Genomic DNA, 26,951 nt, shown 5'->3' with positions numbered 1-26,951 from the left:
CCTCAGCAGTGCCAAGCTCAGCGCTCTGCCCACTGAGCCGTCTGGTCGCATCTTTATTTATGCTCTGGCCTGGCCCTCGAAGGCAAAGATATTCCCAGCCAGGGGATAATGGAGAGAGCAGCGGCGTGGGATAATGGCACCGTAGTAGTATCTCTATCTTCCCCTTATCTATATACAGCAGCAGCTCACCCAGCCGGCTGTAAGACCTTGATTTTTTTGAAAGCGCAACTCCTTCAGTGAGAATTCTGCTCCTAATAAGGCGTTGGAATGTTTGGCTTAAACCTACTCCGAAATCGTCCACACGTTTGATACTCGCCGTCGTTGTTTTTCTGTCTCTACGGTTACATTCAACGGCAACTGGCTTGGGAAGGCCTTCACCCAGCAGTGGATCGATCACGGCTGATGATGAAGACGATGATGGTAATGACGGTAACGATTTAAAAAACGCCCCATTGGGCCACACATTGATTCCGATCCTGTGGCTCCTCTCCGTTTTCACACAAAGGACGCACCTGTGAAGTCCGGCACGGCACACGAGGTGGTGGGTGGCCAGCACCACGCTCGACCGCCTTTGTCTTCCCAGTGACAATGGTTCCACACCGCACCAAGTGCCGTTTGAGGCTGAGTCGACCGAGCGGACTCACACACACACAGACAGACACACTCACACACAGACACAGACACACTCACACAGACAGACACAGTCACACACAGACAGACAGACACACTCACACACACACAGACACACTCACACACGCAGACAGACACACTCACATACAGACAGACACAGACACACTCACACACACAGACAGATAGTCACACAAAGACACACTCACACAGACAGACACAGTCACACACAGACAGACAGACACACACACAGACATACTCACACACAGACACACCCACAGACAGACACAGACACACTCACACATACAGACAGTCACACACAGACACACTCACACAGACACACACAGACACACACAGACACACACACACACGCAGACAGACTCACTCACACACACAGACAGACACACTGACACATACACAGACAGACACACTCACATACACAGACACACACACAGTCACACACACACACAGACACACACACACACAGACACACACAGACAGACACACGCGCGAGCTCAAACGAAGTCGCGCGAACCGCTCCGTCCGCGAGAAAGCGAGGAGGGCAACGCTTTCGTCGGAGAACAAGAAATATCGAGCCAATAACGCCGGGGCCGTGCGGGCCAAGCACCTCTGGCGGAGGCCGCTCCTCAACCCCCCCCCCGTCGTTTGTTTCCCTAACACCGCCGTCGCCTCCCCCCCCCACTATCGACGAGCTGTCACGGCCTCTGCCGGCCCTTGTCCGCCCGCGCCGTCAGCCCGGGAGCCCTCGGGGCGGCTCCAGTCTGAGGAGGGTTCATCGTCCTCGTCGTCGTCCGAGTGTCTCGTGCGGGCCGTGCGGGCCGGGCGGGCCGGGTGGGCCGGGCGGGCCGGGTGGGCCGGGCGGGCCGGGCGCGGGGGGGTCGCCACCCGGGTCATCGTCGGTGGACTCCGCTGCCGAAAGCCACGGAGCGAAGAAACAAAAAAGAGAATTGTCTCCCCAACCGCACTACTCTCCCACTGCCGAGCTCATCGCCGACGTGATCACGCCGCTGGTGCTTTGAGGCCGCCAAAGGGTGTAAGGGGCAGAGGCCCCTGGCCCCGCTCGCTCACCGGGGCCCTTGGGCGGAGGAAGCTTTCTTGAGTCGCTCCAAGCGGATCTTTTGGCCCTCCTGCGGCCGCGCTGGCCAAACGTGTCGCAGGAGGAGGTGGCAGTGCCCGCAGCTTTGGCCCGCCATACGCGAGCTGCCATGCCGATCGATTAAACCCCGCGGCGGAGATGTTTGGACTGCTGAGTGGACGGAGGTGGTGGGGCAGAAGCTCGCGGCGGTGTTTTGGCTGCGGCGACGCGAGATCGTTACTTACCGTTACACTGTTACACTGTTACACCACTCACCGTTACACCACTCACCGTTACACCTCTAACCGTTACTCCACTCACCATTACATCTCCCACCGTTACACCACTCACCGTTACATCTCTCACCATTACACCGCTCACCGTTACACCACTCACCGTCACACCACTCACCATTACATCTCCCACCGTTACACCACTCACCGTTACACCACTCACCGTTACACCGTTACATCTATCACTGTTACACCACTCACCGTTACACCACTCACCGTTACACCGTTACATTTCTCACCGTTACACCACTCACCATTACACCACTCACCTTTACACCGTTACACCGCTCACCGTTACACCTCTCACCATTACACCACTCACCGTTACACCGTTACACCACTCACCGTTACACCTCTCACCATTACACCACTCACCGTTACACCGTTACACCACTCACCGTTACACCTCTCACCGTTACACCGTTACACCACTCACCGTTACACCGCTCACCGTTACACCACTCACCGTTACACCACTCACCGTTACACCACTCACCGTTACATCACTCACCGTTACACCGTTACATTTCTCACCGTTACACCACTCACCATTACACCACTCACCGTTACACCGTTACACCACTCACCGTTACACCTCTCACCGTTACACCGTTACACCACTCACCGTTACACCACTCACCGTTACACCACTCACCGTTACATCACTCACCGTTACACCGTTACATTTCTCACCGTTACACCACTCACCATTACACCACTCACCGTTACACCGTTACACCACTCACCGTTACACCTCTCACCGTTACACCGTTACACCACTCACCGTTACACCGCTCACCGTTACACCACTCACCGTTACACCACTCACCGTTACACCACTCACCGTTACATCACTCACCGTTACACCTTCACCTTTACTTACAACCTGCTCATGCCGGTCTTGGTGTTTCTTAATTTTGATCCCAAAAACCTTTCTATAACTTGCCTTCGGTATTCATACTCTGATACTAAATTGTTTTTAATTCGTTCATGTCACTCGGTCCTTACAATGTAACCATACAATAGATCGGCTTCAATGATGACGATGATGACGACAACAACTTCTACAGTGCCCTAACATGACAAGGCATCGCGAGCGCTGTGTGTTTATTTTCGCTGAAGGTACGTGGGTTTTCATTCTTTGCGGGAGTTATTTCAATGCCCGTTCGTGGGAGAGAGGAAAAAAATCAGGGTTGTTGCGGTTGTTCTTTAGCGAGGTTGAGATACGGAGTAGCAGAGGACTGGCCAATGTCAATTCTCCATTGGAACCTCATTTGCCAGTAGCAAAATATGATCATTGGTCTTTAACCCTTTTATCTGGCAACAAAACTGACACATTTTTTACAAGGTGTCATGTTTGCATTGACCACAATACCTGCGGTCGAAGTGCAAACAAAAAACACAACTCTGATATTGTATACACTGTCCTTGAAGTTGATTGGTCCACACCCGAGATAGCTTTTCTTAGAGCCCAGTCTCACCCTGGTGTTGGACCAGATGACGCCAAAAGGCGCACAACTCAAGGACAATGCACCATCAGAGTATGAGAGCTCAGGGTAAGCATTTACACCATTGGAACCTCATTTGCCAGTAGCAAAATATGATAATTGGGTGTTTTACCCTTTTATCTGGCAATGCTGTCACCACAGGTTCACAAAATCCGCTCGTGTTAGGGCCAAGTCAGGAATTAAAAGTGTTTGCAATGACGTTGCTGGGCCGCTAAAGTCCTGGGTTTGAATACAAGCCGCGGTTCTTCATTGTAGTGAATTGGTGGTCTTAGCCCGCTCACGTAATAATAATGGAAAAAAAAACTCCTCTACGGTAAATTTGTTTCCGCGTTTTAATTTGGATATATTCCACCGCTGAAAGTTCTAAATATCGGGTTGAACGTCACACAACGAGCAGTGATTCTGGAGCAGGGCCTCTTTTTGCGCGGATCAGAAGTCACCTGACGTGGCCTCAGAAGTAGTTCTGTGTTTCCGCTTCTGCGGGCCGTTCTCTCACATGGCGGGTCGTCACTGCTCTGCGAGATAAACAATCGGCATATCTTTAGGAGGAGAAGGATATGTAAATGGTATCCTTATATATGTTGAACTTCTTTCGCACCGTACGTAGCCAACCATGCTAATCGGAGGTGCGGTGTGCATCTGTCCACGGGATGTTTCGACCCTGGGCGTGTTTCTGACCTGGCTTGTTTCGCTAATGCGCTACCCATTCGTGCCGGCAGCACCACCATTTACCTGCACTTTAGACTTCAATCGGCAACATCGCTGGGACTGCTGCCCGCGAGAAACTCCCCCACTACCGCTCCCTTCGACGGAGTCCATCGAAGAGCGCTCGTCGGCGGAACGGCCGGTGCATCGGGCTCGGAATCCGGTGACCTCAGTTCGATTCGCGGCTGCGGGCGGCCGACACCATCAGCTGACCACCACGGAGAAGAAATTTGTCAAGCGACACCCACCTCCCTCCCTCCCGCATGAGCGGTGCGGTGGGCCGCCCCATCCGGCAGCGGATCGACAAACTTTCCCGTGTCTCTTCCCCGCGTCCCTGTCCGTTGGTTCTCGATCCACTGCTGGATGAAGGTCCTTACCCCCCCACCCCCCCCCCCCACTCCAAGAAATCTGCGCGCCGCGATCTTCTCGCGGTTGTCCGAGGGGGGGGGGGGGGGGGGGGGAGAGGAGGAGGGGGGGGCTGCGTGATGCGCCCAAATGATCGTCCCGTAATAGTCGAGCATCGGGCGCACCCCCCCCCCTCAACACCCCCACCCCTGGCGCGCGTGGTGAGGGGGGTGGTGGTGGTGGCGGCGTTATCCCGAGGAATCGGTCGCGATTATTAATGAGGTTCCTCCCCGGCTGTGACACGTCGCTACGCGGTTCTGCGGGGAGATCAATAGCCGGAGCGTCTCCCCCCCCCCCTCTTTCCTCTGCCGCTCTCCGCACTCTTCTAGCCGACGCTGGCCGAGGCGCGCAGCGTAATTAGTTTTTCCAGGTGAGGATCGCCCTGTCCGGGTGATTTATGGGAGGGATACTAACTGTCCCTCATTATTACCCCACAGCGGCGGCACGGAGCGGCTCTGGGGGGGGGGGGGGGGTGGAACGGGTGGGTGGTTAGGGGGTTGGGGTGGGGGGCGTCTGACCGATTTCCGCTGCTGCCGGAGCCGGTCACGGTCAGCACGCGGGTCACGGAGATTCGACGGCTTCATCAGCAAGCCACGTGACAAAGGGCGGTTGGTCGTGACCACGCCCCTCTCCCTCCCTTCCTCCCTACCTCCCACCCCACCAAATGAGACTGGAAGCATGGCGCGATATTTCGGGAGTCTGTGGGGCGCGTGGGTTTTCTCCACGGATCTTTCCCGGTGGGCGGATATAGTTGGCTCGGCGATTCGCGGCGTGCGCGCGCGCTGGGATTTCTACGCTCGCGACGCCGGAGGCAGACCCAGAGACTCCCCAAGGCCCAGGAATGTCAAGATTCTTAAATAGGGCACTGCATTAATAACAATGAATGCATATTCAATGTGTTTGCTCTGGTAAATATCAATGCAATACCTATGTTTGATATCTCATGGGGTTGCGAGGGGTTTACCCCATCACCCCTCCCCATTGCCCCCTCCACCCTTAGATCTAAGGTGGGGCCAACTCCGATTAGCACGGTTGGCAACGTACTATGCGAAAGAAGCTCAACATACATAGAGGTGTGCTGCTCACAAACATGATTAAATCATCGCTCCCATCACGCCCCACGTGACCACCGCGCTGTATGTACAATGCTCTCGGCATTGTCTAGACCACCAGTGCACTGACTCAAAAATGGTTGAAAATGTGGCCGTCCCTCAAGGTAACAAACTTCATGACCCGATGCTGGGTGCCACCCTTCACCAATCCGCACTGACCAGCATGGCGAAGTATGGTCACATAACCCCATGACCGGCACGGTGAGGGTGGCCTTCAACCTGGAGAGGCACTGCATGAGAGGTGTGAAATAAACATGAAATGATGATGATAATGAATTGACAACAGGCTGAACATTATACTCATCATTGATGTTGTTGTTGTTGTTATTGTTCAAGTGCGGTGTTCCAGTCCGGGCTGGGTGTGGAACATTTCTTCTCTCAAGTTTTCTGCGGCGCAATTACTTTTACTTTGCTGGTGGAACGAGCCGTGTCCCTGTCCGACTGCCGATGGTGATCGCCGCGGTCGCGCGTGGCAAAGGTGGGGGAGAAGGAACTTCCCCCAAACGCACCGCGGGTCGACGCAACTTTGAATTTTCAAGCCGCTGCGGAAAATCAAAGCGCCGTCGTCCGTTGCAAAACCGCCGAGGATCTGGTTTGGAATGAACAAACAAAATATAATCTGGCCATGGGCCTGCTCGCTTTTGTTATGTGTATTGAACTTCTCTCGCCGCACCGAACGTAGCCAAACGTGCTCATCAAAGGACAACAAACGAAACGCAACAAGCAGTTCTTAAGGAATTCTAGATTTGAAGCTTTCGTGACTGCAAGGATTCATACTCTTAGGTTTTTTTCGGTAAAGTCACGTAGGTAGAAAAATAAAAATAAATAATAAAAATACTAGAAGTAATAATAGAAATAAAATAATAGATCACTTTCTATTATTGCTTCTATTATTTTTATTATTATTTCAATTATTCTACCTACGTGACTTTACCGAATAAACCTAAGAGTATAGTTCTTAAGGAAATTAGTTTTTTAAAACTACATTTTAAAGTGCATACCTCCAGTGGCTTCCTAATATCGGAAGACAGAACGTTCCAGGCGGTCACAAAAGCGCATCGGAAAAGCGCGCGACGCAGTGACCGTCTTCATCCGACGGACGGTTCGCCGAAAGTGACAGCAATATGAACGCCAGCGCTAAAGAGACCCCCGAGCGGAGATCTGATGAGATGGTCGTTCACAGTTTCAGGGCGCTCTTGAAATGTGAACGCAGAGCGCTTCCGGGCGAGTCTGGGTGGATCTTGAAGCGGGAGAACGTTAAGTTTCATTACGCCCGCCCCTAATCGACTGCCAGGCGTGTGTGCTTTGCATTCTACAAATGGGAATATCTCTCCGACTTCTTCTCACATTAAAAGCTTATAAGCGGCGCATTCAGCAGGAGATATATTTTTTTATTGCAGAGCATAATCTAGCATAATGGGTGTAATTAAGGTTGCTGAGTGAATTATCTCATCAACTTTGTACGAGGGACACATTTGTACTTCTCTGGTACGTGCGCGTTCGTCTACGGTATGTCCGCTATACTTGTGTGTGTGTGTGTGCGTATGGTAAGAGAACTGCAGCCCGCTCACGGCCAACACCAGTGACGATTATCTGAACCGGCCCTGGGCCTCCCCTAGGTCGGCTCAGCCTCACATGAGTATCCAGTGCGGTGTGTAAACATCGCCGCTGTGGGGACAAAGGCGGTCGGGCGTGGTGTTGGCCACCACCCCCTCGTGTGCCGCGCGTGAAGGGCTCACAAGTGACGTCATCACATCTATCCGTCTATTTAATGAACGAAACAGGAAGATATCTCCACAAATCTGGCTGTCCGCCTGATGATGCTAGTTGTAATTACTGGCGAAATGTCGTACACAGATTGTAAATGTTATGGATTCTCTCTCCAACACACCGGTGTGCTGTACTGGTAACGAATTGCCATGTTCCGTTTACGTATCAAACCTTATTCATTGGCTGTGTCGGGTGGTGGCGGGTTCAACGACACATTTATATTTCCGCGATCTAACCCCAAAAAAAACCTATATTATGGATGATGATGATGATGACGATCGTAAAAAAACGCGACGAAAGTGCCGCGTGTGAAGACAAAGCATTGAGGGCGCGGCGTGCAATATTTGTTTCCCCCAGCGATCGGTCACCTCGATGATTGCGGTGCCGAGCTGTTACCTACAAGCCCACTGAGAGGCGGCGATCCCCGCTACCCGAGAGGTAGGCTCGCCGATGATGTGCACCACCTTCGAAGCGTGGTGGAAAGGAAAAAAAAAACAAAGGGCAGCAGGAGCAGCCAGCGGTGCATCGGGCTTAGCGGCAGCGCCGGTGCAAGCAAGGTGTGTTCACTCTCGAGCGCGTTCACCTCCGAATTAAAACGCGATGATGACCGTGGCGCGCGGTGGCCGCGGGTGATGAATGGTGGCGGAGGAGGAGAAGGAAGAAAGGGGTGGGGTGAGGGAGAGAGGGAGGCATCGATGACGACGGTTGGCGATGACGGCCAAGGCGAAGACGACGACGACGACGATGATGGATCACGAGTTTCGGGATGTGCGCTCCTCCGCCGCATCCCAGCGACGCGCCCTCCGTCCGCCGCCTTTGACTGACCGATGACCCTTCGTGCCGCTCGCACGAGAGACACGAGTCTCCGCGACTCCCCGTGATGAATTGGCGGCTCGCGGATTTGTGTCCCCGTGTCTGCTGTTTAATGCGGCATCAGAGGGTGTTATTAGGCCCCCTTCTGACAGCGGCGGTGCTGGGAATAGGGAACGCGGAGGAAATTTCGCCGGGATGAACTTGGCCGACCCGGGCTGATCCTCCGAGCCTACAGGCCGCCCTATTAGGTTGCGGCTCGCAGCAGAGGGGATGATGCCGCTCGTGATGGATGCAGCCCGGCACGGAGAGTTATTTTTGGCGAGTCCCCAAACGTCGGCAGGAGTTAGGGCGAGTCGGGCGGCGTTGAGATGATCACGCGGACGGTTTTGCACGATGGAACGGCCCGCGCCGGGGTTTGATTGGCCGGGCGAGCGGGCCGCGGACGTTCGCCCGGAGTTTGGGTTGAAGCGGCCGCCTCAATCAAGAGCCGGCGTTCATTCGCGATGGTGATGATGATGGTGATGATGGTGATGATGATGATGATGGTGATGATGATTGTGATGATTATGATGATAGTGATGATGATGATGGTGATGATGATGGTGATGATAATGATGGTGATGATGATGGTGATGATGATGGTGATGATGATGATGATGATGGTGATGATAATCATGATGATGATAATCATGATGATGATGGTGATGATGATAATGATGGTGATGATGGTGATGGTGGTGATGATGATGATGGTGGTGATGATGATGATGATGGTGATGATGGTGATGATGGTGATAATGATGATGATGGTGATGATGATGGTGATAATGATGATGATGGTGATGATGATAATAATGGTGATAATGATGATGATGGTGATGATAATGATGATAATGATGATGATAATGGTGATAATGATGATAGTGATGATAATCATGATGACGACGGTGATGATGGTGATGATGATGATAATGCGCTCCGCTCCGTGCGCCGATCCGTCAACGATGTGCGCGCGCACGCCTCCTCTCGCGCGTAATGATTCGCGCACCGACGTGCGCACGCACGCAGCACGTCGAGTGAACGTCGCCGGAGAGATCCAACTCCGCCTCGCTTGAACACGCGTCTCCTGGACGCCAAAGTAGCCCCGATGATATCCCTGCACCGGCGGAGTAGCATATGCAACGCCGCTGGAGCGTGAGTGGGTTTAAGATCAGTCGCGCAATGATGAGTTGCGAAATGCAATGGCAAGGCCCGGCCACACCAGGTTGGGCAGCTGGGACGACTGCGGCCGAGGGAGGAGGCCTACACCCGTCTAGTCCATCCACACGTGATCCTGGACATTTTGTAAACGAAAACACACAGCATGCACAGCAACGTTCGCACGGCTCGCACTGACCAGCCTGGTGAAGTATGGTCACACAACCCTAATGAACGACGCGGCGTGGGGGGAGGGGGAAGGGCCTTCATCCAGCAGTGAATTGACAAATCGCTCTGAGCAGTATTGTACAGGCGGTAGACTGCTGCTGCAATGGCTGCGAGGAGTTTGCAGACCCAGTGGGCCTCCACGAAGGAGGTTGGATGGTTTTAAAGCTTTCGTGACTGCAGGGATTCATCTTCTTGGTTCTTTCGGTAAAGTCACGTAGAATGGAAATAAAAAAAATATGTCTTCTCGACAGACCTGTTCTCCACCTGAGGACGGCTGCTTGCGTTGTGGCCGAAACGTCGTGAGAATTATTTTATTACGTTATTTTAATTTTTTATTATTTTATTATTTTCATTCTACGTGACTTTACCGAAAGAACCAAGGAGAGGTTGGATGGTGCAAGAAGAGAAGAAGAATTTCGGGGAGGATTGGCCTTCAAAATCCGAAGTGCCTTGGGCTGGGGCCTGCAGCCTCTGAACCCCCGCCCCGTCGTGTCGGTTACGGAACAAGAGGGGGGGGGGGGGCCCGTCGCACGGGGCGATGTGCGGAGCGAACCGTCGGGACCTCTCCCCTGGGGATTCACCGGCACCACCACGACCCCCTCTGAGTGTTTGCTCACCCTAAGTGCACGATCCTCTCGCCGCGGCGGTAAACCCTAATGGGAGGGGGGCTGTGGGGGGTCAGCATTATGAAATATTTAGTGACGTTACATCATTGACGACGCGACGAAGATAGCGCTCGCTCGGGGGGGGGGGGGGGTGGGTGCTGGAGGCGCACCGTGAGGCTCCTCTGATGCGTTCGTGCCGCGGTCACGCTGCTCGTGAGAATGACGCAGACGCAGTTGGTCAAGCGCTGCAGAGTGGTGGGCGGACTGACCACTGCCACCGTGTCGAGGTGATGGTTTGAATGCGGTGGTTCTTAACCTCGGGGGGGGGGGGGCGCGCACCCCCTGTGGGGGGGGGGGGGTGCGAGATGCACTTTTTGGCCATGTTTTTGTTAGAAGGTTATTAATCTAAAACACAAATTACGCACGGGTACGGTAAGCACAACTGCTTTACACCATTGGAACCTCATTTGCCAGTAAAAAATATGATAATTGTTTTTTACCCTTTTATCTGGCAACAAAACCGACACCTTTTTTACGAGGAGTCATGTTTGCATAGACCACAATACCTGCAGTCATAATGCAAACAAAAAAACATAACTCTGATAATGTATGCACTGTCCTTGAAGTTGATTGGTCCACACCCGAGACAGCTTTCCTTAGAGCCTAGTCTCACATGGGTTGGACCAGATGACGCCAAAAGGCGCACAGTGCATTTTGCTTTGTTTCATCACACCCCGTGTATTAATGATAATTATAAAAACAATGTACGATTGGGAACCAAGGGGGTGCAAGGCTGCAGTCAAGGTTTAATGCACCCCCGCAATCGGGACGTCGACCGGTTCCATCTCCCGGAGCGGCAGCTGAGATAATCGACAGGCTCCTTTAAATCAGCCCCCCCACCCTCCTTGTTTTGTCCACGTGGCAGTTGTGAATATGGCGCGCAGGGTTTGCATGCGGCGGGGTGAAGTGTGGCCTTGAACAACGTGGGAGAAGGGCAGGACATCATATCGTCGAGAGGAGGCTCTTTAGCGCTGCCCGCAACCCAGCCCCCCCTTCTCCGACAGCATGTGAAAGAGCAATTGCAGTCCTGCGCCTTTAATTTCTATTGTGTTACAGATATTCGCGATTGGCGCTGGTTCCCGTTGTGGACACTTCGACGGGTCGTGGGCCTTCTGTAGGCTACCGTCGCGTTGATTACTGCGCCCCATGATGTGGCACGCTCGCTCTCAACAGCGCTGCTCGGCCTCGTCGCCTCGAGTAGCAAACGTCGACAACACTAACGACACGGACAGGATGACAATCACACTGTGCGCCATAGCCATGCGCCGGGAGGACAACGACGACGTACAGGCCAGGAACAGCCCTTCCTACAGAAGAAGGGTGACGCTTCTTCAACAACAAAAAAACATTTTGATTTAAAGCTTTCGTGACTGCAGGGATTCATATTCTTGGTTCTTTCGGTAAAGTCACGTAGAAGGGAAATAATAAAATAATATAAATATAAAAAATAAATATTCTCACGACGTTTCGACTGCAACACAAGCAATCATCATCAGGTGTGAAATCCACAGCAAAAAAAAACAATCTTGCTGTGGATTTCACACTTGATGATGATTGCTTGTGTTGCAGTCGAAACGTCGTGAGAATTTTTATTGTTTTATATTTATGTTATTTTATTATTTCCCTTCTACGTGACTATCGAAAGAACCAAGAATATAAGGAAAAACATTTTTGCAGTAACAAATTTAATCGCACACGCGGCCATAAATCGAAGCCTCTGCAGCCACTTTAAGTTATTTATTAGATAGGTCAGAGGTCATCAGACGACATGCGCAGCTCTTCATCGATAATACACCGGTGGCTGCCTTCTTTTCAGTCGAATCACGAGCCTGAGGACTTTGAGAGCGGATCGGTGAAGTTGTCGCAAAGTTATGCGGGCACTGGGACTTACAGACACCCGGACAAGAAAAATCGACGTTTCACGCAATGCAAGACGATCGTGCGTGGTGTGGTGTGTGTTGTGTGTGTTGTGCGTGTGGTGTGTGGTGTGTGTTGTGGTGTGTGTTGTGTGTGTGGTGTGTGGTGTGTTGTGTGTTGTGTGTGTGTTGTGTGTGTGTTGTGTGTGTGTGTTGTGTGTGCGTGCTACTACGCAGAGGTGCGGTAGTGTAGCGGTTAGCGCGCCTTGCTGCGATCCCGGCGACCCGAGTTCGATTTCGCTCACGGCCAATACCAGTGACGATTATCTGAACCGGTCCTGGGCCTCCCCTAGGTCGACTCAGCCTCAAATGAGTACCTGGTGCGGTGTGTAAACATCGCCACTGGGGAGATAAAGGCGGCCGGACGTGGTGCTGGCTACCCACCCCCTCGTGTGCCGTGCCGGCCTTCATAGGTGCTCGTTAACAGCACTTGCCCCAACAGTCTGTTACAGGCTATACGGGGATCTTTATCTTTGTGCGGCTACGTAACGTGAACAGAGGTTTGCTAAACGCACAGAGAACCGGATACGGCGATGGCGGTGGCGGGGGGGGGGCAGCCGGTGGGGGGCAGGCGGCGGTGGATGAACTTCTGGTGGTCTTCAGCAGCGGGCGCGTACTTTGATGACAAAGTAAAAGACACCGTTCCGCTCACGCCGCTCGAGAAGGAAACGGCGCCGGTCGCCACGGTGGCTAGGAGATGTTAACTACCTCGCCTGGTATACAGGAGGCCGTGGGTTCGATCTCGAACCCTGACGCCTGCTGAATATTCGAAGTTTGCTTATTCCCACTCTCTCTCCCCGTGGCCGCGTGGGTTTTTCTCCGTGTCCTCCCTGGTTGCTTTCCGTTCCGCGTTCAGAATCAACGTGACGCGTTCATAGTATTTGTCTGCTCAAAATTGCCCGCGTGATGGTGCGGCACTTTCGTCGGGCGATGGATATGTCGCTTCAATAGTTTCGCACTTGGGCTCGTAATTCTGAACTCAGACGTGAGAGAGGGAAGAGAGAGAGCGCGTGGAGCAAGCGCGCCCAACGTGGCCCAAGTTGCGTCGTGCTCCAAGCGCGAACGGCCCCAACGTGATGTCGCAACTCAGATGGGTTATTGGGAGGACAGGGGGGTCACGATGTTGCATGGCCATTCCAAAACGCAGCGGGGGTTGTGCCCGCTCCCGCCTTTACATATCAGCGCGAGTCACGAACGACGATTTGTTTGTGTTTGTTTTGACCGGAGCAAAAAAAAACCAATATTTATTTACAACATTTTTTGATGACCGATGCGCGTCTAATTAAAGACCAATCTGCGGCTCTGTGATGGTTGTATTATTAGTCGCGAGCAAGGCTTAAGGGGTGCGGCGACGGCCTAGCCGGTCAGCGCGCTGCGATTTGAGCCCGGGAGACGGAGTTCGATTCCCGGCGGCGGTGTTGGTGGCGGTGGTGGGTGACTGGGTGGGTGAGACGTAAACCGGTTCGTCTGCGGTGTTGGTGGCGGTGGTGGGTGACTGGGTAAGTAAGACGTGAACCGGTTCGCAGGCGGTGTTGGTGGCGGTGGTGGGTGGCTGGGTGGGTGAGACGTGAACCCGTCTGGGTGCCCTCCGCCCACCCGCGTGGTGAAGTTTGGTCAATCAGCTCCCACTGCCAACAAGGCGTGGGGATGCCTTCCTCGTGCAGCTTTGGAGTGACATTGCGCCGAAAACAATTAATCCATTCATTCATTTTTATTACCTTAAGTTTGAGTGGATGTGGGGGGTGGGGGTACCTAAGGTGGGTGAGCATCCCTACGCTGCGTGCCACCATGCCACGTGTTAACTGAACCAGCCCTCTTGTCATTTCTCTTCCTTTATATCCCTCCCTAAATCTCGACTGACATTTCGAATCTTCACTTCTCCCCCGTCGCCCCCACTCGTCCCCCCTCTCTCTCTCTCTCTGATGAACTGAGAGAACGCGGCTGACAAAAGGAATTGAGACAGTCGTGTACGTGTGTGCGTGTGTGTGTGTGTGCCCGTGTGTGCGTGTGTGTGTGTGCGTGCATGTGTGTGTGTGTGTGCGCGTGTGTGCGTGCATGTGTGTGCGCGTGTGTGCGTGTGCGTGCGTGTGTGTGTGTGCGTGTGTGTGCGTGCATGTGTGTGCGCGTGTGTGCGTGTGCGTGCGTGTGTGTGCGTGTGTGTGCGTGTGCGTGTGTGTGCGTGTGTGTGTGTGTGTGCGTGTGCGTGCGTGCGCGTGTGTGCGTGTGCGTGCGTGTGTGTGTGTGCGTGTGTGCGTGTGCGTGCGTGTGTGTGTGTGCGTGTGTGTGTGTGTGCGCGTGTGTGTGCGTGTGTGCGTGTGTGCAGGGGCCCCCCATCGTGTCCCCGTCTCCCCCCCACACCACCCCTCCACCATCGCTCACTTTCAGAAACATGAGAGGCTGATTTTGCGCTGTCAGTATTGATAACGTATCGGGGTACGGATGTCAACATGAATTGCGGCAGATCCATACGCGTGAGAACAACGAATTACCCGCCTGTTTGGAGGCGGCTCGATTAATTTGCCCCTCTTTATCAGTATTGATGATTCAATTTCTGGCGGGCGCAAACATCAGTTGCGCACAGTGGCTTTGAGGTGCTGTGCTATTGGGAATCCCGATCCATCTCTCTCTCTCTCTCCCCTCTCTCTCCTCTCTCTCCATTCCGTGGCTATTTGTATTTTGCGCTGTTTAAACTTAGCGATCGAGCAACTTGTGGCCGTTTACTTTTGCCAAGCCAATATTTCGGGCGCGCGTGTGTGTGTGTGTTTTTTTTCATCATCACTATCAGCAGCAGCCATGTTCAATCCACTAATGGATGAAGGCCTTCCCAAGAGGGCGTCACGATCCTGAAATGCACGAGAGCTGATTTCACCGCTCCTTCTCCTCCTCCAACTCGGTGGACGTTCTCCCGAACGCGTTCCATGTCTTGGCCGCCACTCCATCCCTGCTGACCATCGGCCATCGTCCCGTCTCGTGACGTGACCCTGCCCATGTTATAGGTATGCGTGTTGGACCTCTTTCGCACCGTACGTAGCCAGCCGTGCAAATCGGAGGTGTTGAAAAACCCTGCGTTCGTTCTCTCATCCACGCGGCCTCCACCCACCCCTCCTCCCGTCGTCTCTCAATGTCATTGCGAGCGCGCGTTTCTCCCGACTCTATTGAGCACTTGCCAGTTATAGTAGTAGGTTTTTACCCTTTCAACTGGTACAAAACTGACACCTTTATACAAGGGATCATGTTTGCAATAACCACAGCACAAGCAGTCAAAATGCAAACAAAAAGAAAAAACTCTGATAATGATAATATAGTAAATGCTTACCCCGAGCTTTCAATACTATGATAGTGCATTCAATACTCTGATAGTGCGCTGTTTTTGAGTTGTACGCCTTTTGGCGTCATCTGGTCCAACATCAATGGAGACTAGGCTCTAAGAAAAGCTGTCTCGGGTGTGGACCAATCGACTTCAAGGACAGTGCATATCATTATCAGAGTTGTTTCTTTTTGTTTGCATCTTGACTGCTTGTGTTGTGGTTATTGCAAACATGATCCCTTGTATAAAGGTGTCAGTTTTGTACCAGTTGAAAGGGTATAAACCTACTACTATATTTTGCCACTGGTAAAGGAGATGTCTCATAATGTAAACACTTCCCAGTTGTTGTTGTATGTTGTTGTCGTTGTTGTTGTTGTTGCTCCATTTGTTTCGTAAGTGACCGCGTCCCTGTGAGCGCCGCTTGGCACGCGGTCTCGTGCTCACGTCTGCACTTCTGAAATCGTTTCCCCCGTGCCTGAGCCACCCACAACTTTCCCCGACCCACCAACCATCAGGCGCGTGCGGTGTGCAGCGGCGTGACTTGTATGAGAGTGGAATAGATCCGTGTTCACGTCGAGGCTGATCGTGGTGGGTTGTGAGGACTGGAAACACATCCCAGAACTTATATATAAAATAAGTAAAAGAGAAATGCACATTATATTTGAGACGCACGATGATGGAAACTCTGGCCTATGATTAAACGCCCAGCGTGCGTTTGATCCCGTCAAGACCTCGGAAGCCCAGCGTGGTTGAGCCTGAGTCATTCTTGGATGGGTGACTGTCAAGCACACAACAGGTGTAGTAGGGATCGTGGGCAGTAGAGGGCAGGGTAACAACATCCACTGTTGGGTTTAGATCGCGTTATTTATAAATGTGTTGTAACCCTCCACCACCCGACACGGCCAATCAGCAAAAAAGTGTCGCGTTGACAAAAGACAAACATATTCTTGGTTCTTTCGGTAAAGTCACGTAGAAGGGAAATAATAAAATAATAACAATATAAAACAATGCAATTATTATTTTATTATTTCCCTTCCACGTGACTTTACCGAAAGAACCAAGAATATGAATCCCTGCAGTCCACGAAAGCTTTAAATAAAAATTTTAATTAAATCAATTTAGTTATTTTTATTTTCACCTACGTGACTTTACCGAAAGAACCAAAGAGTATGTGGGGAGGTTTTCATCGAGCAGTGGATCGACACACGAGCTGTGCATGAGCACACACATATGCAGATGACAATGTGTCAGTAATCGTTATGATCTCAGAGCCTTCATTGTAAAAATAATAATCATTAAAACAAAGATACATTGTAATCGCCACTAGACGTTTAACCGGCGTGGAAGAGTAGGCCAAATTTCGCTGTACTCCCCGGGGCACTCGCAAGAGCTGCCTCTATCTATCGTATGTATGTTGGACTCCTTTCACACCGTACGTAGCCAACCACGCTAATCGTGGAGTCGTATTCTTAGGGTTTTTTCGGTAAAGTCACGTAGGTAAAAAATAAAATTAAAATTTAATAAAAGTAATAATGGAAATAAAATAAAATAATGGAGTCCTACCCCCCCCGCCCCCCTGTGTACGAAGCACGCCGTGGCGTCGAACACAGCAGTTGCAGGGCCGCGCCTTCACCGTCACTGTGTCACATTCTCGTGGCGGGGGTGGGTGGGGGGTGGTGGTGGTGAGCGAGTGACGATTTCTCTCCCAACCGCGGACGCCGCAAGATCAAGCAAGGCTCGTGAACGCCGCCGTGGCCACCGCCTCGCGCTAACTCAGCAATTGTCAAGCGGCCCCCGGTCGGCCGCTGGGCCCCTCTGCACAGGAGGGGGCTTTAACCGCTGCCGTCGGTCTCTAGTTCAATCAATAACCCAGTAATCAGAGTATTAAAGCCGTTGCTTTTCCAGGGCGCGGGGGTTAAGACCCCCCGTGCCCGGAGGGACAACGCGAGCATAAAATGGAGACATTGTGCCCATTTTCGACAGGCGCGTTAGTGTGACAGCGAGAAAACAGACTGGATGTGACTTAACTATATTGGCTGCCTTTGTACGTTTGGGGGGGGGGGGTGGATGGCTGCACAGACTACCAACCACAAGGGCATGCCCCGTCGGTGTTTATTTTGAGTTTATTTGCTCCTCGAGCTGCGAAATTGAAACATTCCAGCGTCGAGCCGAGGCCACCGTCGAAAATGCCAGCGCCGCACGGATTTGTTCCCGCGGAGGGAACAGAGGAAACGCTCTGAAAGGACACCGGGCGCTTTAATGCCAGCCAACCACCTGCCTGGCATTCAACACCAAAGGGTGGGTGGCAGTTGAAGGGGTTTAGTTGTTTTTTTAATACACATGTAAAGTAGGGGGTAACGGAAGTCAGATTTTTATGTTTATAAATATAAGATAGGGACGCTGCCGGGTATAATGGCTAGATACTATGGCCTGCAACAACAATTACAGAAGCAGCAGCAGCCGTTCTCCACTAAGCGGCGGTGACATCGCCACGACGCTTGCAGCCAGGCTAGGTGCACCTTGAGACCACGTGAAGTGTCGAAGGCTCGCTGCTGGCAGGAGGTCACGGGACAGACCCAGGTGCCGTGGCTTGACTGACTGGCAGATGCACCACACGTGGACTGCGATGCAAGCCTGTACACTCATAAACCACACTCGGGCCTGAAATCTACAGACCGCAGATTCACTCTCCCGGTTCGGCTGTGCAAACAATCGAAGCAAGTTTCTACAATCTGCCTCCAATCCCCGCTCCCCTCCCAACAGCCACGTACACGCCTCCTGTCCAGCCAACGGTAAGCGTGGGTACAGAGCAGTTCAGTGGAACGGAAGATCGAGTGTGGTGGGGTAAAGCGTGGGGAACTTCCAAGACGTCTGGCACAGCGTAAGAGAATTGGTGAAAACGCACCCTCTCTCGATGAAGGCTCTCCCGAGCTCCCGCTTACCGAAGGCCCCTTCCATCAGCAGTGGGACGATCGGGCAATTGCAGGGCGGCACCTCTGCATGCTAAGGTAGCGGTGGCAGAGTTGAGCTTATACTGGTAGGAACCTACTGGTTACACCAGCCCACAGGGGATTATTGTGTCCGTCGTGCAGGGAGGGGATGGGTGGGGAGGGAGGGAGGGGCTGGGTGGGGAGGGGATGGTGGGGAGGGGCTGGGTGGGGAGGGTGGGGCTGGGTGGGTGGAGAGGAGAGGGTGGGGAGGGGCTGGGTGGGGAGGGTAGGGAGGGGTTGGGAGGGGAGGGTGGGGAGGGGCTGGGTGGGGAGGGTGGGGCTGGGTGGGGGGTGGGAGGGGTGGGGCTGGGTGGGGAGGGGCTGGTCACCCCGTGGTGCCCTTATAAAACTCAACGTTTAACCTACTCACGCCGGCTTGTGCCCGCCCTCACAGTCGGGCATATTTGCGGAATACACCACGCCGCCATTGACCCTGGCCATTGACCGAGCAAACCCAACGTTCCTACCAGCCCCCTCCGCAGGAATGTGTTGTATGAATGTCATTTGAAGTTGCTCCATTTGTCCCAGGTGTGTCAGGACCACACGGTGTGCAGTGTGATCTCCAATTGTGAAGTCGGCCAAATCTCTGTGCCCTAATTTATATCTGTCCTGAAGAAAGGCCATTGTCTGAAACATCGTCCTCATGTATTTGTTAACCTCATGGGGCATTGCAAATGTCAAATGTCGCGTGTATTTGTTACAGTTACTTAACAATGTCAGTATGCTTGCTTTGCTCGCTCGCTACATTGAAGCGAGAAACCCCCTTAAGGGGATATTTGAATAAAAACACGAGACAGAGAGAGAGAGAAATATATATATACACACATCCATACAATGACATCATTCTCATTTATAGTTGCGTACAAACTTGTCGCGATTCTTGATGAGACCTCTCGCAAACCCTCTCTGCGGATCACTTCCTTCCTCTGCGCCGAGAAGTTTCGACGGCTCGCCTAGACGCGAGACAGGGAGCGCACGTGGGCGCAGGCCTTTTAATCACAATTCAAAACTCATTTCTTGAGAACCGTCGTTTTTTTGTTCGCTCAGTTCGCTGTCCTTCGCCCGCACCGTCGATCAGCACGCTTGGCTACGCACGGCGCGGTGAAGGAAGTTCAACAACGCGCAGGCCCTAACGGACGCAGCCATCATCGATTGAGTGTTATGCTGTGAGCGTGTCTTTTGCGACGGATGCCACCTCGACCACCCCCCCGCCCCCACCACTCAACCGGCCGTGCCACCACCGCGAATGTCCCATCGCGCCCGCGCCCTCCTCGTCCCGTAATCCCCGGATCGTGCCGCTTGCCTTCGGCTTTTGCGCCGTCGTGCCCGATGTGGGGGTGGGGGACGAAAACAAAAATCCATAGCCGCATGCCGCGGGGGTCACGGGGTGTCAACGCGACACAAGCGACTCTTTCCATTTAACCGCGTCCCCCCTCCTCCCCGCCCCGCCCTCCGCCTCCAACTTTCGGGTTTCGTTCCCCCGAATCGCTAGCGCAGCATCTGTCGCGGAGTTCAAATGCCTGGGTTTGGCCAAGGCTAGAGGTCACGGCCCGTGCTGCCACTGGGCTATTCTCTAGGGAGTGCCGATGCCCCCCCCCACCACCACCTCCCTCCGCCCACGTCGCCGTGCCGGGGACAGATGAGAAATTATTGCAATCAAAGCCCGCTGCCCTTGACTTGACCTGGTGCTCGCAAAATAAGCCTCACTCGTCTCGCCGCCCCCTCTGCTGCGTCCCCCCTCTCTCACCCTGGACCTCGCTGCCCCCTTTCCCCTCTCCCTTCATATCCCGAGCACCCCCCCCCCCCACCCCCCACACGCCAAACCTTTTCCGTGTAGCCGCTTCCACGCATCATCATGCTCGCGGTGCACTGTGTGTCAGTGCAGATGAGTTCGCGGCTGCTGCTGCGGCGGCTGTCAGACGCGGAGACGAGACGCGCGGTGCCGTCGCTGTCTGACTCGAGGCACGGACCCTTCCAGGCAGAGGAGGTCACTGAGATTATTCCCGGGAATGTAGCGACACGAGCGCCGGCTCATTATCCAGTCGCGTGCGTCGTCTGAGTGTCCGACGGCACGTTCAAGATTACTCACGCAGATGGGCAGACATCATTTTTGAGAAACGCACGTGGAATGTTACGCACCGGCACTTAATCGTCATCGTCATCATCAGCCACGATCAATCAACTGCTGGATGAAGGCCTCCCCCCCAAGTTGTTTCCATCACTTGCGGTCCTACGATGCAACCGACCCGTCGGGCAGCTTGCACACGAACTCGTTTCGTGGCTCCATCTCCACGGTGGAGGTCTTCCCGGGCGCGTTCCTTCTCTTGGCCTGACACTCATGTTCGTTTCCACCACTGGACGTCATCGCGGAAGAGCTGCATTTGTCCTGCCCAAGCCCACTCAGCGAGAGTCATTGTGCCTGATTGCACATATCATGCAATGATGATACATCGACTCATCGGTTAATACAATGTCGTAAGATCACGACACGTGCATGGTCAAGTCAAATGTGATTTTCGATTCGCGTGTGTTGTGTTGTGTGGGCGGAGCGGTGTCCTATTCAACCCAAGCCACTCGAGTTGGAATCCTGGTCAACGGCTAAACGTCAGTGGCGAGTGCAATCTGCAGCTGCCCTAACCCCTCCGCCCCTACCCAACTCAAGACCTGACCAGCACGGTGACGTGCTATCAAACAATCACTCGTGACCATCCATTGGTGGACCGAGAATGGCTGCAATGTATTTATGTTTCGTATACGTTGTGTGTAATGGGTTCATATGGCCCCTGCAGCCACCACGGATGCTTCGTTCGTGCACAATGCTGACACGGAGAATCGGTTGTCGATTGGAACCGAGAACGTGAATCGTGACAATTTGCGGAATCGTCGTGGCGCGAACTGAGATCCAAATCAGACGGAGCTGTGAGTTGACGCTCCTGGCCTGCGTCGTTTCGAACACGTTGTGACGAGCCTCAAACGTGTTGGAGATAAATACGATGTCGCTGCTTCAATTACAATACGTTATGGTATGTTATTTAAATAAAACAATATTTTGTTTTTAAAAAAATTCAGTGGACGTGAACGTTTTAATTGGTTTCGGCTTGATGGTCATCTGAATGAGGACAGTCTCTTGAATGAAATGTTTTACTTTATAGCTTTTGGTCAACCCACTGCTGGATGAGGGCTTCCCCACGCCGTGTCGGCCACGTGGGGATTTTTGAACATACTTCACTAGGTCAAAGTGGGCTATCGTTGGGGTGGCCGAAGTCCAGTTGAGATATTGCGGTGATGCTAACTTTTGAATGAGGCAGCCCCCCCCCCCCCCCCCCCCACTGGATAATACCGCGGGTGTATCAAATCAACCGTAAAAATACAACGAGTCTGCTTCACAGTGGACATTAACGATTGCGGTGATGCATTTGTGTGCCGGCGTCACGGTCCGTGTTTCATAAATTAAAAAACATACTTGAAAATTACTGAATTGGGAAACGTGGCAATTGTCACCAACGGCACTTGGCAGGACCCTCACGAGAAAGTTTCTTGAGACTCAGTGAGGCTTTCCTAGGAAAACAATCGGAGTAGTGTACGAGACAGAGAGAGAGAGAGAGAGAAAAAAACCAAGTTTAATTTAGACTTTCAGCTACACAAACAAAACAGAGGGGCCGGCGGAGTGGAGCGATGTGTGAGTTGAGGTGCAGGTGGGACGCATCTCGGGTCGTTCCCTCGGGCGCGACGTCGGGAACGAATTGAGAAGCAACGGGGGGTGGTGATGTGGTGGTGGGTGGTGGTGGAGGGAGGAGGAGGAGGATAGGAGGGCACGAGCAAACGGGTTAGACGGAGAAATTGAGAACTTAGATGGGCGTCCGAGAAAAGCGTTTCCCGTTCGAGTTGTTTCGTTCGGTCGCTTGCTTTCAGAGGCCTCAAATAGCGGCCCCCGACCGAAACTATCTACATATTTACTTATTCAATATTTTAGCAGGTAAGGCCCACTGAGCTGTATAGCTCTTTTTCAGAAGCGACCTGGCCACACATGATAGTTCGACGAACTGGCTAATCGTATTGAAATTCATAGCAGCCCAATACTCTAAGCGCGTGATGTTGATTCTAAATGTGGAGCGAAAAACCGGAAGACCCGGAGAAAAATCCACGCGACCACGGGGGGAGAGAGAGGCACGCAAACTCCAAACATACAGCAGGTGTCCGGGGTCGGGATCAAACCCACGATCTCCTGCAGACCAGGCGAGGTAGTAAACATCCCGCCACCGTGGTGATTATGACGAGAGAGAGAGAGACACCGCAAACTCCAAACATACAGCAGCAGGCGTCAGGGTCGGGATCAAAGCCACGACGACCTCCTGCACACCAGGCGAGGTAGTCAACATCTCGCCACAACGACGAATGGCGGAACCACGTGTTGCGATGCACACCGCCAATGTGCTCGCCGTCATCTTAACCGGTGCGGATGGAGCCCGATGTTGGCGCATCGCATCCCCCTTGGCAGGTCGTCTCGCATTGTCTTCGAGCAAAAGACGGAGATTACCAGAGGTGGGACAAAGTCATTGTTATGCAAGTCCAAGTCGAGTCTGAAGTCATCAAATTCATGACTCGAGTCTGACTCGAGTCCAAGTCACATGACTCGAGTCCACACCTCTGGAGATTACCCCCCACCCCCCCCCCCGTGCAGCCCTGAACAGACTGCCTGTCGGGCGCAGGTGCTGTTAGCGAGCGTCCCACGGAAACCTGGCGTGGGCATGCGGCCTGGGTGGATGGCCAGCCTCGCGCCCGGCCACCTTTGCCTCTCTGGTGCTGGAGGCAACGCACTGCACCAAGGTGCTCGTATTTGCCACCGATGTCCGTCATGAGCGGGGCAACGAGCGGGGTCGCTGAGTTCGGTTACTGACGGTGTGGGGTTAAACTTTTTGTGTGTGTTTAGGTTGTTGTATTTCCCACCCTCCCCCCCCCCCCCGCACCTACGTACGGCGCGAAAGAAGTTCATACTCACACGCGAGTGAGTGTGCACGCACACACGCACGGACGCACAAAGCCCACGGGGCCGAATGCAGTCGCCACAAGTTCAACATACATAGTGCAGTGCCCTAAACACCTCAACCCACCACCCCCCTCCCTCCCCTCCTGCACACACAGCACAACCCACACTAATAAGGGAGGGAATCATGAAGAGTAAAACATTATTAGTCTGCCACATTTTTCCCCTCTCTCTCTCTCTTTCCCCCCGGTATGACCCCACGGCCGTAACAAGCTTTTCCAATTTTGCCTCTCAGCGTGAACTGGAACTCGGGAGCTGCCAGCGATCCGGCTGGCGGTGACCCCAACGCGGCTTTAGGTTGAGTCGGGGAAGTTTCTCGCGTCAGGCAAATTAGATCTGTCAGCCTCGGCCGCGGCACTGAGTTCACGTCCGGCGCGGATGATGGAGGAGATAGGCTGTGAACTTTTTAACTCGGGGGTGGGTGGGGGGGGGCAAGGGGGTGGGGGGTCGGGTGGGAGGATAGGGGGGGCCCTCGACTGTATATAAGCGGTTACTGACGGTGTAGGGTTTTGTTTGCGCAGCTGCCACGTGGCCTTCCCGGATTCATCGACGCAAACGTGCAACGCTCCACTCCAATGCTCGGTCTCTCTCGTGCATGGTAGTTGGGGGTGGGGGGCAGGGGGGGGGGGCAGCCACGGTGGTGTTTGCGGTTAGATCGCACGCCGCGGGATTGAAATCCGGGGGTTCGCCAGTTTGACTCCATCTCCCGGACGGCACGCCGGTTGAAGCAATGCGCCAAGTATCACAACAACAATAATGTCATTAAGATATAATGACGTCTTGAGACTTTTCTTGCACAGGGGCGGGGGGAGTCGGCTGCAGGGGCGGTCAGGGCAGCAGAGGACACTGATTGATCTCTCACTGACCAATACAAAACACATGTTGTTATGTGTATTTATTTATTTGGTTGGTTACCCTGGAGAGCCTCACTGAGTCTCCATAATTTTAGTCGTGCCCAGTTTTTTTTTGCATGAGTGGGCAATTGTTGCTATGTAGAATTCTAGTTGAGCAATGTTGGGTGACTGGGGGTTTCGATGAAAAGCCTTTGTTGGCTGTACCATTGAATTTGGATAAAATCCAGTTCTGATTATTAAATATAGACAACTCATTGCTTGTCATGAGATGAAAACCACTTGCTGTAACAGCAAGGCGGGTAAACAGGTCGCTTCAAGGGATCTCCGGAAATTGTTTTCGCGACGAATTCTTCCACGGATAGTTTTTTCTTGCTGTTATTTTATTACCACGGGCAGAATGAAACCTTCATCCCGTGACTACAGTGGCAATAATCCTGAAAAAATAAACCATTGACGGAAAAGACAAAACATTCCACAATGCACTAACGTTGACCATTACGACTTGCGCGCAAACGTTCACAGCGAGTGATGTCGGAGGCTATCGCACCGACCAACGGTCCTCCGTTGATATATACATTCATTCAAATTTTGCCGATGTACCGCTGTCAACGCAGCCCTTTAATTCGACACGAATCCACGCGCCCAGCGTTGTGCCTCACACTTGTTCGGTCCGATCAGCCGAACGCAGACCCCCGCAGGGGCCGACGTGCGGAGCGAGCCCAGCCGTGGCCAGGCCCTGGAGGTCACAGCCGGGTCACGTGTTCGGGGCTGCCCCCCTCTCGGCTGTGACGCTATGATAACGTTTCAGCCGCTACACAACTCAAGCCTGCGCCGGAATTTTTGGCAGAATTATTGCAAAATTTCGTTCAGAGCCCGTGAATTACGCTCAAGCGATAGGGACGCGCGCGTGTGTTTTTATTTTATTTCAAGAGCATCGAGTGGATTTGGGAATTACTGAGAGTGGCATTTGGTGTGATGGCACCAAAGTTGTGGATCGGATTACATGTAAATAGTATGAATGCGTCCACAACCTCATCAGCTTAAGACTACATTGAAGGTGCTATTTTCTGGTCACATATGAACGGCTTAAATAAAAGTGACAACAGACAGACAGTTCTCTGAAATGCAGGTTCGCTCTTTACATTTTTTGTGCTTATTTAATCTGTGTACTGTGCGTACAGTCTGGTTTTTGAACAATTTATTTGGACTGCAATCACTTTTTCGCTGAGTAATAATAAAAACATGTTGAGAAGTGAGGTGTAAGTAAGAGATGATGGTGAAGATGATGACGATGGTGATGATGGTGATGATGGTTACAATGGAGATAATGGTTACGATGGCGATGATGGTGACGATGATGATGATGGTGATGATGATGGTGATGATGGTGACGATGGTGGTGAAGATGGTGATGATGGTGATGATGGTGATGATGGTGATGATGGTGACGTTAAATGGTGACGATTGTGACAACGGTGACGAAGCTGATGACGGTGATGATGGCGATGATGGGGTTGCTGGTGACGATGGTGATGATGGTGGCGATAGTGATGATGGTGATAATGACAATGATGATGGTGACGATAGTGATGGTGATTATGGTAACAATGGAGATGATGGTGACAATGGTGATGATGGTGGCGATAGTGATGGTGATTATGGTAATAATGGAGATGATGGTAACGATGGCGATGTTGGTGACGATGGCGATGATGGTGACGATGGTGATGATGGTGATGATGATGGTGACGATGGCGATGATTGCTATGAACCACGTTATGCTCTCTCCGTTCCTCCTGTTGCGTCTCCGGCTTACTCGGCAGACCGTCGAGTCCGCGACCGCGTGCCGAACGCAGAGCTTCAGAGCCGAGTAGGAGCCGCTCGCGGTGAAATGATTTGCGCGCATCTGTGAATCGCCTCTCATTGCTTGGGGGCACTCTCACCTGCACCCCCCCCCCCCCCCCCAGCCGACGCGTGAATGTTCCTCGTTGGGCACGAAATGATTCAAGGCCGCAGCAGTAGCCCGGCTGGTTTCGTGCACTGCGCTGATGACCTCGGATTCGATGTCCGGCCGGCCACGGCTCTCGTCCGTGTCGAGTGAGAACCAAAGTGGCCTTAGGCGCCCCCTTCCCCACACTCGCACCGAGCAGCGTGGTGAAGTATGGTCAAGCAATGCCCCGTGGCCGGCTTGATATGGGGAGGTTATCATCCAGCAGTGGATTGACGAAATGGGGCTGTTAGTTACTTATTGTTTAATTGCTCACACAGCCGGCAATGGCATGGATCGTCAATTCGGAGGTCGCAATTTGAATTAGAGATTTAAATAGAAAAAGTCCGTCTCGGTTTTTTTTGCTGACTCGTTTGCATTATTTCTCTCCTCTCGTCCGTACAGTTCGGTTCACCCCATTAGCCTAATTGTAA

The sequence above is a fragment of the Lethenteron reissneri genome, chromosome 46, assembly GCF_015708825.2.
Source record: "Lethenteron reissneri isolate LAM-NWPU_2019-01 chromosome 46, ASM1570882v1, whole genome shotgun sequence".
NCBI classification, from domain to species: domain Eukaryota; kingdom Metazoa; phylum Chordata; class Hyperoartia; order Petromyzontiformes; family Petromyzontidae; genus Lethenteron; species Lethenteron reissneri.
This window is presented reverse-complemented; position numbering follows the sequence as displayed.